Below are 13,170 nucleotides of genomic sequence, written 5' to 3'. Positions count from 1 at the left end.
TCTGCATTTCTCGATTTTTAGACATTTTTCGATTTTTGAGTTTTTCGATTTCTCAATTTTTCGATGTTTGAGTTTAGGGATTTTTCCAGTTTCCGGATTTGCAATATTTAATGATAACGATTTTTTAATTTTCCGAATTTTTAAATTTTAGATTTTTCAGTTTTTAAATATTTCAATTTCTCAATATTTCGATTTTTCGACTTTTTAGTTTTAGATTTTTCGGTTATTCAATTTTAGGATTTTTAAAAATTTTTAGTTTTCGATTTTAATTTCAATTTTTCAGTTTTCCTATATTTCAGTTTTTCTATTTCTTGGTATATCGGGGTTTCGATTTTGCGAGTTTGTGATTGTTGATTTTTCGATGTTCCATTTTTTTGAACTCACCGATTTTTTTAATTGTAAATTTTTCAAGTTTTAGATTTTTGTTTTTCCTGATTTATCGAAATTTCGATTTTTTTTTGTTTAATTTCTCAATTTTTTTATTTTCCAGTTTTTGGATCTACCAATTTTTTTTGTTTTAAATTTTCAGTTTTTCAATTTTTTGCTTTTAACCTATTTCGATTTCTCAATTTTTCCGATTTTTCGAAAAGCACATTTCTTGATGTTGTGATGTTTCGATTTCTTGATATTTCAGTTTTTGAATATTTCGATTTTCGTTTTCTCGAATTTTTGTTTCTTAATTTCTCAATTTTCAGATTTTTTGTTTTACGACTTTTTCATTTTTCATTTTTAATTTTTCAATTTTTCATTCTTCAATTTTTCTATTGTTCAATTTTTGGCGTCTTTAAATTTTGATTTATCAAATAATCAATTTTTAAGTTTTTCGATTTCTTATTTTATTTTTTTGATCTTGACGTTTTAATTTCTCGATTTTGCAATTTTGGGATTCTTCAATTTAAATTTTAGATTTGTTGATTTCTTGATTTTTTGTTTTTACATTTCTTCGATTTTTGTATTTTCCAATTTTTCGAATTTTTGAATTTTAAATTTTTTAGTTTTTTGATGTTTCTTTCGGTTTCTCGTTATTTCGATTTCGGTTTTAGATTTTTCAGTTTTTCAATTTTTGATTTTTGAATCTATTAATTATACAATTTTTCGATTTATCGATTTTTTGTAATTGAAAGTTTTTCAATTTTTCCATTTTGGGCTATTTCGGTTTGTCAGTTTTTCAATTTGTCGACTTATCGACTTTGTATTTTGTATTATTGTATTTCTCGATCTAATGATATTTCGATTTTCGGATATCTCAATTTTTACATAATTCCATATTTCGATTTTTCAAGATTTTGATTTCCCAATTTTTCGTCATTTCAGTTTAACGATTTTTCAATTTCCCGATTTTTCAGCTTTTTCGTTTTTTCATTTTCCGATTTTTCGATTTTTGCGGTGTTTTTTCATTTTAGGTTTTTCGATTTCTTGATTTTTTGTTTTTTGAAATTTCTTGACTTTTTGTATTTTTCAATTTTTCGAGTTTTTAAATTTTAAATTTTTCAGTTTTCTGATGTTTCGATCTCTTGGTCTTTCATTTTTCGACTTCCCGGTTTTAGATTTTTCAGTTTTTCAATTTTTCCACTTCTCGCCATTTCCAAATTTCTCGATCTATTGATGTTTCAATTTCTCGATGTTTTCGACATTTGTTCATTTCAGTTTTTGAATTTTGTTTTCATTTTTCCACTGTTCAATTTTCGATATTTCAATTTTTCGATTCGTCAATTCTAAGATTTTTCAGCACCTAGATTCTTACATTTTTTCAATTTCTCGATTTTGCAATTTTTAGTTTCTTCAATTTTTTGATATTTTAATTACTCGATTTTTTAAAATTAGATTTTCAGATTTCTACATTTTTCGATTTTTGTATTTTTCAGTTTTTTGACATTTTAAATTTTAGTTTTTCAGTTTTTTGAAATTTCGATTTCTCCATGTTCGATTTTTCGACTTCTTGTTTTTGGATCTTTCGGTTTTTCAATTTTTCGATTTTTAAAACTTTTGATTTTTCGGTTTTTCGATTTTTAAATTTTTCAATTCTTCACTTTTTAATTTTTTAATTATTTTATTTCTCGAGATATCGATCGAGATTTTGATGTTTCCGCTTATTGATTGTCCAATAATGTCTCGATTTTTCGATTTTCCAATTTTTCAGTTTTTCGACTTCTCGACTTCCCGACTTTTGCATTTCCCAATTTCTCGATCTTTTGATGTTTCGATTTTTTCGATGTTTCAATTTTTGAATATTTGTTTGGATTTTTGGATTTCTCGATTTTTCAATTCTATTTCAATTTTTTAATTTTTCTATTTTTTTAATGTTTCGGTTTCTCGATTTTTCAGTTTTTCGATTTTTCGAACAGCATTTTAATCCAAACTTTACATGTAATATTTTTAATGTAATGTTTTCTTTTTAATATTTTGTATTGAAATATAAACTGCGCGTCAAAATTTAAATAGGTTTATTTATTTATATTCAGTTTAAACTTACTCAATTATGTTACATTTAAACTCCGCCTTTAAAAACTCATCGGGTGGGTGGGGCTTACTTTTTTTTCTTTTTTTAATATATAGAGTTTACTTTCAACAATAGGATAGTTAAACCTATTGTCAATTTCTTTTTGCGAAACGAAGACTACGTATATTAAGAAAAAATTGACCAAATATTAGCCCCGCCCACCCACCCCTTCTCAATTGTGATGAATAGAGGAAATTACCATATGAAATCTGTTTTTAAAGGGGCGGAATTTTTTTAAAGAAATATTGATGTTACAATTAAACTCCGCCCCTCGTCTGTTTAGGAATGAAAAACTCATCATAATTGAGATCGGGGCGGGTGGGTGGGGCTTAATATTTGTTGTGTTTTTTTATTTATATACATAGTTTTTTTCCAACAATTTTTTGCCGCAAAGAACAAGAGATATAATAATAAACATAAAGTCGATCTATTATTCAATCATTTTTGGACTGTACTCATGAAAATTGCAAAAATTGAAAAATCCATATTTCGTTGCAACGGTGTACCGTTTTAACCATGTTTTAAGTTTATTGTTGTGAAAAGATGGTAATGTATATTAAGAAAAAGAAAGGCAAAACGTAAGCCCCGCCCACCCACCCTATCTCAATTGTGATGATTTTTTTTATTCGTCGTTAGCCAAGAAGGACAGAGCTTAACTGCAAAATCCTTATTTCTCTACGAAAAATTTTAAATATATTTATGAGTATTCTGTTGTTCAAAGAATATAACGTATATTAAGAAAAAACTAAAGTCAAAGATTAGGGTCCACCCATACCCGCTCCGATCTCAATTCTCAATTGTGATGAATTTTTTGTTCGTTGTCAGATCGGGGGGTGGGGCTTAATTGTAAGATCCATATTTGTCTACAAGAATTTACCATTTTAAACATATTTTAAGTTTCTTGGTCTGAAAAGACGACTACGTATATTACGAAAAAATCCAAAATATAAGCCCCGCCCACCCGCCCTATCTCAATTGTGATGATTTTTTTTAATCGTCGAGAACCAAAAGAGCGAAATTTAATTGCAAAATCCATATTTCTCTACAAAAATTTGCCATTTTGAACGTGTTTTAAGTTTCTGAGAATCAAAAAATTATCGCAATCGAGATGGGGTGGGTGGGCCGGTTTTACTTTTTGCTTTTTTTTTCTTAATATACATGATATTCTTTGAACACGATACTCAAAAACATGTTTTTAATTTCTTGGTAAGAAATAAGTATTTTGCAGTTAGACTCCGCCCCCTTGGTTCACGGCGAATTAAAGAAATCATCACAATTGACATTGGGTGGGTGGGCGGGTTTACATTTTGTCTTTTTGTTTTAATATGTGTAGACTTCTTTTCACAACATAAAACTTAAAACATGTTTAAAGTGGAAAATTTGTATAGGGAAACATCGATTTTGCATTTAGGCTAGCCCCATAAATCCAAAATCTATATTTCCTTGCAACAATGTACGTTTTAAGTTTCTTGTAAAAAGCTGGTTATGTATATTAAGAAAAAAAGGACAAAATATAAGGCCCGCCCACCCGCCCTGTCTCAATTGTGATGATTTTTTTTTTATTCGTCGTGAGCCAAGGGGGCAGAGCTTAACTGCAAAATTCTTATTTCTCTACGAAAAATTTAAAATATATTTTTGAGTATTCTATTATTCAAAGAGTCAATGTATATTAAGAAAAAAATTAAACCAAAGATTAGGCCCCACCCATACCCGCCCCGATCTCAATTCTCAATTGTGATGAATTTTTCATTAGTTGTCAGATCGGGGGGGGAGGGGGGCTTAATTGTAAGATCCATATTTCTCTATAAAAATTTGCCATTTTAAACGTGTTTTAAGTTTCTGAGAATAAAAAAATTATTGCGTTCCAGATGGGATTGGTGGGCGGGGTCAATATTTTGCCTTTTTTTTCTTAATATACATGGTATTCTTTGAACACGATACTCAACAACATGTTTTTAATTTCTTGTAAAAAAATAATTATTTTGCAGTTAAGCTCCACCCTCTTAGTTCATGGTGAATAAAAAAAATCATCACAATTGACATAGGGTGGGTGGGCGGGCTTACATTTTGTCTTTTTATTTTAATATGTGTAGACTTCTTTTCACAACATAAAACTTAAAACATATTTAAAATGGAAAATTTGTATAAGTAAACATCGATTTTCCAATTGACTCGCCCCATAATTGCAAAATCCATATTTCCTTGCAACAATGTACGTTTTAAGTTTCTTGTGAAAAGATGGTTATGTATATTAAGAAAAAGAAAGGCAAAATATAAGCCCCACCCACCCGCCCTCTCTCAATTGTGATTATTTTTTTTATTCGCTGTGAACCAAGAGGGCGGAGCTTAACTACAAAATCCTTATTTCTCTACGAAAAATTTAAAATATATTTTTGAGTATTCTATTATTCAAAGAACACAATGTATATTAAGAAAAAAATTAAGGCCCCACCCATACCCGTCCCGATCTCAATTCTCAATTGTCAATTGTGATGAATTTTTCATTCGTTGTCAGATCGAGGGGTGGGGCTTAATTGCAAAATCCATATTTCTCTATAAGAATTTACCATTTTAACCATGTTTTAAGTTTCTTGTTATGAACGGGTGATTATGTATATTAAGAAAAAAAGGGGGAAAATATAATGATTTCTTCTTCATTACAGATCATCTTTAATTATTTCCTTTATTGTTTAACTCCCATTATTATTCCCCCTTTTGCTCTTCAATTCCTCTTGTCTCTTTCTGCCTCCTGACATATCCAATTATATTCCCCTGGTAATTTTATTTCATCTTCTTTATTCTTCAGACCGACGACATTCCAAAAAACGACTCTTATAGGAAACTATTTTAACATTTTCATTGTCACTTTTTTTTCTCATGTATTCTTATTCCTCTTATTTTTCCCATTCATTTTTTTTTTTATATTTTCTTCTTCTTTATAATTTTTTTCAATCTTCGTCAGAAATCTCAATTTTCTCCATTTGTTTGAAGCTCTATTTTTCCCCATTTACAGCTTATATTGGACGTCAGTTTTACCTCATATCCGTCATATTTTACTCACTTTAACTAGATTTTCTTCTAAATTTTTTAATCTTGCCCCTGTAGTGTACGCAAAATGATTCCGTTTAATATGTAGGCTGTCCATAATGCACCCATAAGTAGTATGTGTTGAAAAAAGATAAAATTGAGTCTAGTCGCATTTTCCGTGCTTGGAACAGAGACAGTAACTGTTAATTTTTGTAATTTGTTCATTACTTCTCTTGTTGCTTTTAAGGTTAAGAAAAGGAGTATATTTGTTGCATTTGATAAACCAAATAATTATTTTTCTCTTCATAATTATAATTATTAATAATAAACACAAACACTTGTCTCGTGATTATTTAATTTAAGAAAATTTAAAACTCTTGTGCGTCAAGACTAATTTACGCTCACACTAACTGGGAAAAGCTAAATGAGAATCGAGATGCACCAAGACGTTAGAACTCCAACCATTACAACACAAAAGGTGCAAACAAAACGTGGATGTAAATTACGACTCTCTGGTGTAATTTGTTACCTCCTCCAGGTCATTTCTTATTAAATTTAACAAAGTTCGTGCAAACTTCCATCTCGGTTTGTATTTCGACCAAAACATGAATATACACAACCTAAAATAAAACCCAGTTTGGATTCTCTTAAAAAAACAAAGGAACTGACATTTCCGAGCCAATAAAACAACCCTAAATGTCCAACGGTGCTTTCATTTAATGTACCATAAATCAGACGTGATTAATGGAAATTAGAAGGTGAACGACTTGAATCCGAGTGTGATAAACTCGTCGTTATTTTAAAGCAACTGGAGCACTTTTGGGTTTTATTTATTTTTCGTGGAAATTCTAATAAGAGATTGAATTTATTTATGCTCGATCTAGTGAAAATTAAACAAGGGATAATAAGTTAGTGGGGTTTGACTGGTGCAGCGTTAACATCGAACTACGAAGATAATGAACATGAGGGCTAATCACTTCGCCCTTATCCTTACAAAGGGTTTATGCTGTCATGTGTTGATAAACAGATTGATAATGATAATCTACGATGGCGTTGATCATTAAAGGCTACAAACTCATTTTTGATGAAAATATCTTGTAGTGTTCAGAAACGCGGAAAATTAGTGGGTACATAATATTATTAGTCAAACAAATGGCAAAACAGAGTGTGTGTGCTGTGGAGATAAGCTTTGAGGGCTTTGAAAGTTTGTGGGAAGCACAGGCACTGGATGATTCCTATTTGTTACCATAACACCCTTGAAGTATTTTGGGAGTGGTTGTGTATATGAGCTGTGTTTGTGAAATAAAGATTCTCGAGTCAGAAGCCTAGAAACTGAATGAATAATTATAGTTGCTACTGGTTTGGCATAAGTTTTTATGAATTTTTATGGTACTGTAAGGACGTGTTGGTTATTTGTACTAGAAATATTTTATACATCCAGTGTTGGTTTTAACTATGAAAAATGTCCAAACTGACTGGGTAAAATCAATATTAAAGAACTAAGATTAATTTCGTGATTTTGTTTATAATTGCGTGATTGCTTTGGCAAAGAATAAAATAATAATCATAGTTCATCCAAATTTTACAAATTTAGGAATATAACTTCCTGTGTATCAAAATTGTTTATGTGTATGTCTTAATAAAAAAACTGGTCGGAGGCTATTATTTTCTGATAACCGCTATAAAGTAAAAACTAGTGGCACAACTTTTTTGACTTGAATTTTTCATCTTTTTGTTTCATTAGTTTATGATTGCATTTTTTTCTTTTGAAGTTTAAATTTTTCAATTTTCCAAATTTTGAATTTTTCTAGTTTTGGATTTTGCAATTTTTCGATTTGAATTCTTCGTTTCGGTTCTTTAATGTCTTTATTTTTTCAATTATTCGATTTTTCAATCTTTTAATTCTATGATATCTCGTTTTGTCAGTTTTTCGTTTCTTCAATTTTTCGATGTGAGTTCTGATTTTTTATTTTTTTTGTTTCTTCAACTTTTGGGTTTTAAGTTTTTCTAGATTTTAATTTTTAATTTGTTAATGTTTCTATTCTTTAATTTTTCATTTCTTGAAGTTTTCGATTTCCAACTTTTGGTTTCGGTTTTCATTTTCTTTATTTCTACAATTTTTCGATTTTTCAATGTTCCGATTTTACAATTTTTAGTTTCGGTTTTATATTTCTTTATTTTTTCGATTATTCAATTTTTCTATTTCTTGATTTATCGAGATTTCGATGTTTCAACTTGTTGATTTTCAAGTTCTCGATTTTTCGATTTTCCAATTTTTGCACATACTTATCAATTTCTTTAATTTTAAATTTTTCAATTTTTCGGTTTTGGCCTATGTCGATTTATCCGTTTCTCGATTTTTCGAAAAGTCCATTTCTCGATTTCTCAATCTTTGAGGTTTCAATTTCTCGATTTTTATTTTTTGATTTCTCAGTTTTCCGAAATTTTTACGCTTTTCTATTGTTAGTTTTTAATCAATATCTCGAATTTTCAATTTTTTAACAGTTCAAGTCTTAAGTTTTTTGATTTTTGGATTTCTTAATTTTTCGTCTATTCGATCTTTTAATTTTTCAGTTTTTCGATTTATCAATTTTCGGATTTGCATTTTTTTAGTATTTCGAATTTTCGGTTTTTGAAATTTTCGATTTTAGATTTGTTGAATTTTGCAAAAAGTCAAAAAATCGAAAAGTCGAAAAATCCAAAAATCCAGAAATAGAAATACCGCAAAATCTAAAAACTGAAAAATCGAGACATTAAAATTCGTAATCTTTTCATTTTCTCGAGTCTTCAATTATTCCTTGTCTCGGTTTTTCAATTTTTCCATTTGCGAATTTATCGATTATACAAATTTACGATTTTTCGTTTCTTTTAGTTCTTTCAATTTCTCTAAATTTTAACTTTTTGATATTTCATTTGCTCGTTTTCTGGATTTATCGGTTTCTTAATTTTTCAACTATTCGATCTTTCAATTTTTCAGTTTTTCAGTTATTCAACTTTTTTATTTTTCAATTTTTGGCCTCATTAAATTTTTATTCATCAATTAACCGACTTTTCCATTTTTTGATTTGTCAGTTTTTTCATTTCTCGATTTTGAAACTTTTTGATGTTTCGATCTCGATCTTTGGATTTTTTTTCTTCAATTTTTCAATTTCTTTCATTTTTCAGATTTCTGATTTTTCAATTTTTCGATTTTTAAAATTTTCGATTATTCGACATTTCGATTTTCGATCTTTCAGTTTTTCGCTTTGTTAATTTTTCTTCGATTTTCTTTCTAGTTTTTGCATTTTTCGATATATTTCAGGATTTTTCAACACTTCAATTCTTAAATTTTTCGATTTCTCGATTTTGCAGTTCTTCAATTTTTCTGTTTATGGAGATTTCGATGTTTTGATTTTTGATTTTTCAGTTTTTCGACATTTGTATTTTTCAATTTTTCGAATTATTAAATTTTAGATTTTTCTGTTTTTTGATGTTTCGATTTCTACATTTTTAGATTTTTCGGTTTTTAGTTTTTTCGGTTTTTAGGTTTTTAGGTTTTTAGTTTTACGATTTTTCTATTTTTTTACTTCTCGATTTATGGAGATTTTGATGTTTCGATTTAATTTCTCGATTTTTCGCTTTTCCAATTTTTCAATTTCGCAATGATTAAATTTTTTGGTTTCTCGACTTTTCCATTTCCCAAATTCTCGATCTGTTGATTTTTTGGATATTTTAGATGTTTCAGTTTTTTCAATTTCTATTTCTTCAATTTTTCGATGCGTGACTTTTTGATATTTCATTTTTCATTACTTCAATTTTTAGATTTTGGAATTTTTCAATTTTTCAGTGTTCAGATTTTTTAATTTTTTGTTTCTTCAATTTCATTTTTTTCAATTTTCCGGTTCTTCAATTTTTTAATTTTTCATTATCTTGTTTATTCAATTTTACGATATGTAACTCTTCGTGTTTTCATTTTAAATTTTTTCACTTGGATGTTTCAATTTTTAGATTTCCCAATTTTTTTAATTTCAAGTCTTCAATTTTTCAATTTGCAATTTTTCGTTTGGCTTTTTTATTTTCTTTATTTTTTCACTTTTTCGGTTTTTCAAGGTTGTGATTTTATAATTTTTCCTTTTTTCAATGCGAAAAGTTTCAATTTTTGGATTTTTCAATTTTTCGATGTGCAATTTTTTAATGCCGCGCTTTTTCAATTTTAGATTTTTCAATTTCTCAATTTTTCGTTTCTTTATTTTTTAATTTTTCATACGATGCTTTAACTTTTCATTTCTTCAAGGTTTTGATTTGCAACTTTTTTTTGGGTTTCGTTATTTTCTTTATTTCTACAATTTTTCGGTTTTTTAGTGTCCCGATTTTATATTCGTTTCGGTTTTTTATTTTCCTTATATTTTTAGTTATTCAATTTTTCAATGTTTCGATTTTATAATTTCCCATTTTTCCAATTTTTTGTTTCTTCAATTTTTCGATGTGTGATGTTCCAATTGATTTTTGTTCCTTCAATTTTTAGACTTCGCAATTTTTCGATTTTCCCATTTTTTTTGTCCTCAATTTTTCAATTTGGAATTTTTCGTTTTACTTTTTTATTTTCTTTATTTTCGGTTAATCAGTGTTCTGCTTTTATAATCCTTCTTTTTAATTCCTATGTGAAATATTTAAATTTTTGGATTTTTTGCTCGATTTTAGATTTTTCAGATTCCCGTTTTTTAAATTTTCAGTTTCTTCATTTTTAGATTTGAAATTTCTTTAGATTTCATTTTAAATTTGTATCATTATAATTTTTCACTTTGCCAATTTTAGGATTTTTGAAATTTTTCATTTTTTGATTTTTCAATTTTTATATTTTAAATTTTTCGATTTTTAATTTTAAATTTTTCGATTTTTTATTTTCCATTATCTCGATTTTTAGTTTTTGAATTTTTCGATGTTTCAGAGTAACAGTTTTTCGACAATTTTGACGATTCTATAATTTGTCGATTTTACAAGTTTTGAGTTTTCCAATTTTTCGATTCGATTTCTTTTTTTTCTATCCAACTTTTCGATTCATATTTTTTTTTATTTTTACGTTTCTAGCTTTTTGGTTTTTCAATGTTTCGATTTTTCGTTTCTTCAGTCCTTCGATTGAAATTTTCACTTTTTCACTTTTTCAATTTAGCAACTTTTCGTTTTTTCAGTTTTTCCATTTTTCAAATTTTTTCCGATTTTTAGTATCTCGATTTTTCAACCTTTCGAATCAAAGAAATGGAAAAATTGCAAAATTGTAAAAATTGAAAAATCAAAAATAAAAAAATTAAACAGCCCAAAATGAAAACTTGGAAAAATTTCAAAATGACTGAAACAAAAAATTCGATTTTCAATTTTTCAATTTTTAAATTGGTTCTGGTTTTTTAGTTTTTCGATTTTTAATTTTTCGATTGTTCAATTTTCGATTTTTCAATTTTTCGATTTTTCAAGTTTTCGAATAAAAAAAATGGACAAATTGCAAAATTGTAGAACTGAAAAATCAAAAGTGAAAATACAAAAAAGTTTAAAATGGAAATGTTGAAAAATCAAAAAATTTTAAATAAAAAAAAATACATAAATAATTGAAGAAACGAGCGATTCAAAAATCAAAAGATTTTAATTTGAGAATCGAAAAGTTGCAAAAAATCGAAATATGTTTTTTAAAATCGAAATCTTAAAAATTATGAAAATTGAAAAATTGGATAACTGTAAATCCAAAATTTGCTAAATTAAAAAAATTGGAAAATTGAAGAATTGAAAAATCTAAGATTGAAAAATTGAATAAACGAAAAATTATAAAATTAAAAAAAAATTAAAAATTTAAAATTATGATATGAAAAATTTGCAAAATCGAAAAGAAGGAAAAACGAAAATTGTGATATCAAAAAAAGAATGAAATAAACTGCCTCGTTCATTGAATTTTTTGAGTCACCCTGTATAAGTAATTCTAAAAACTATATAGAATCATGATGTTTTTCATATTTCAGAGAGAATTTATTAGGCAAAATTTTGAGATGTCATCAATTTTTTGGGAGGGGATAAACAAATAAATTTTGGTTAACGATTTACCACAACTACGATAACAATGTTGTTGTGTATTTTTGATTTTTTTTTTCAAAAAATTTGGATGTCTAGGGTGAAAACTCAACACGGATTCATATACCACAAGTGCAGGGGTACTTTATTTTATAAAATTAAAAAATATATTTATTTTATACATTAGCGAAATTTTGATTAGCATTTCACCATCTACATGATATTCCTAATATATATAAAAAAAATATACAACAATCGTCCAATAATTTCAGAAACTATGTGTCTAATAAAAATTCATACAGACTACAGATCGACGCAAACTGTAGACCACTTTTTTCGTACTCTAGAGGTCATGAAACGTCGAGAAAACACGAAAGTGGCAAGTCGTCTTACGCTCAGGAAGTAAAAATAATTGACCACTAAAACTATAACTACAAGTAAATAATATGAATGGTTTTTAATACTTACCCTAAAACATTGTATGCAGCTACCGCTGAAGCCTGTTGTCGATTACACTGCACCACCTGAAAAAAGCTCGGTTATAATTCAGCACGCTCGCGGTGCAACTACTTGATCGCTTCGAAATTTCCCGTTATTAAATTAATCGTAAATTCGGTTACAGTTAGAATGCAATGATGAAGTTTACGTCTTGTGTGAATGTCCGAAGAACCACTTCAATAGGTAGTTATAGAACCCTAAAACGATTTTGGTCTTACAAGCCATTAAATAATTAACAGACTGCCCTTTACGGCAGTTAAGAGAATTATTAATCATCGATTGGTTAAACTCGCACGTCAGAAACAGGTAATGTTGCTCGGGACCTACCGCAAAATAGCATTTTAGGGTTCACTTGATGGATGTTGGTTACTAAAAGGATCGTGTCAGAGCAAGTATGTTACTGTTTTAAATTGATGAAATAATTTTTCTAGAAACGATTTCTTTTATTCATCATCGACGGTTTTTATAGCCGGTTTAAAGTTATAAGGAGAATTTGGACTTATAATAACCTTGTAATTTTTATTTTTACGAGGCTATAAAGACACTTAAAACAATTTCCTGTTTTTTATTGGGCGCGAACTGAGCGGTGTACAAAAATAAGAAAATTTTAAAATGTGGGTATATTTTAAGGACGACAAAAATTTATGGTGGAGAGTAAACGTACTGAAATTTTATTTCATTAACAATCGCATAATGATTTTGACAGAGCGTTGAATTCACACCATGCTACCTTATGATGGTAAGAATTTTAGTTTATTATCACCCATTTCATTTTCTTAACAACACTAACATTTTTGATGAATTTTGCTAAAAAATGATCACGACATAATTTAATTTTAAGGTATTTGTAACAAATTTAAATTAATCCGAAAGTTTCTAAACGAAGTACACTTTGTCATTATACTTACTTAAACTTAAGTAAAGAAAAATTCCAATTTGCGATAAATTACTCGTACCGTTCTTGATTACCGAAATCATATTATGACTACCACCAAAGCACTGATTTGACAGTTGACACACACAAATGTAGAATTAAAATATTAGAAAAAAAACATATTGTTGGACAAAAATGCCTCGATCGAAATAATAAGTTTTTGACGAAGTTTTAAATA

At 27.8% G+C, this 13,170-nt stretch overlaps 1 protein-coding gene across 2 annotated transcripts in view; it reads right to left on the bottom strand.

The window, feature by feature from the left end:
- LOC135131564 (neuropeptide CCHamide-1 receptor) overlaps nt 1–13,170 on the bottom strand; it is a 229,564-nt gene that overhangs the window by 169,254 nt on the left and 47,140 nt on the right. For both annotated transcript variants that reach the window (XM_064059369.1, XM_064059370.1), the window contains exon 2: nt 12,029–12,084. The gene's annotated coding sequence lies outside the window, so the exon portion shown is untranslated. The remainder of the gene's footprint in view (nt 1–12,028; nt 12,085–13,170) is intronic.

The sequence above is a fragment of the Zophobas morio genome, unplaced genomic scaffold, assembly GCF_036711695.1.
Source record: "Zophobas morio isolate AGI-343-1 ecotype UQ-CSIRO unplaced genomic scaffold, CSIRO_AGI_Zmor_V1 ptg000021l, whole genome shotgun sequence".
In the NCBI taxonomy this organism is placed as follows: Eukaryota; Metazoa; Arthropoda; class Insecta; order Coleoptera; family Tenebrionidae; genus Zophobas; species Zophobas morio.
Note: the sequence above shows the minus strand (reverse complement) of the source record. Positions and strands in the feature narration are given on the sequence as shown.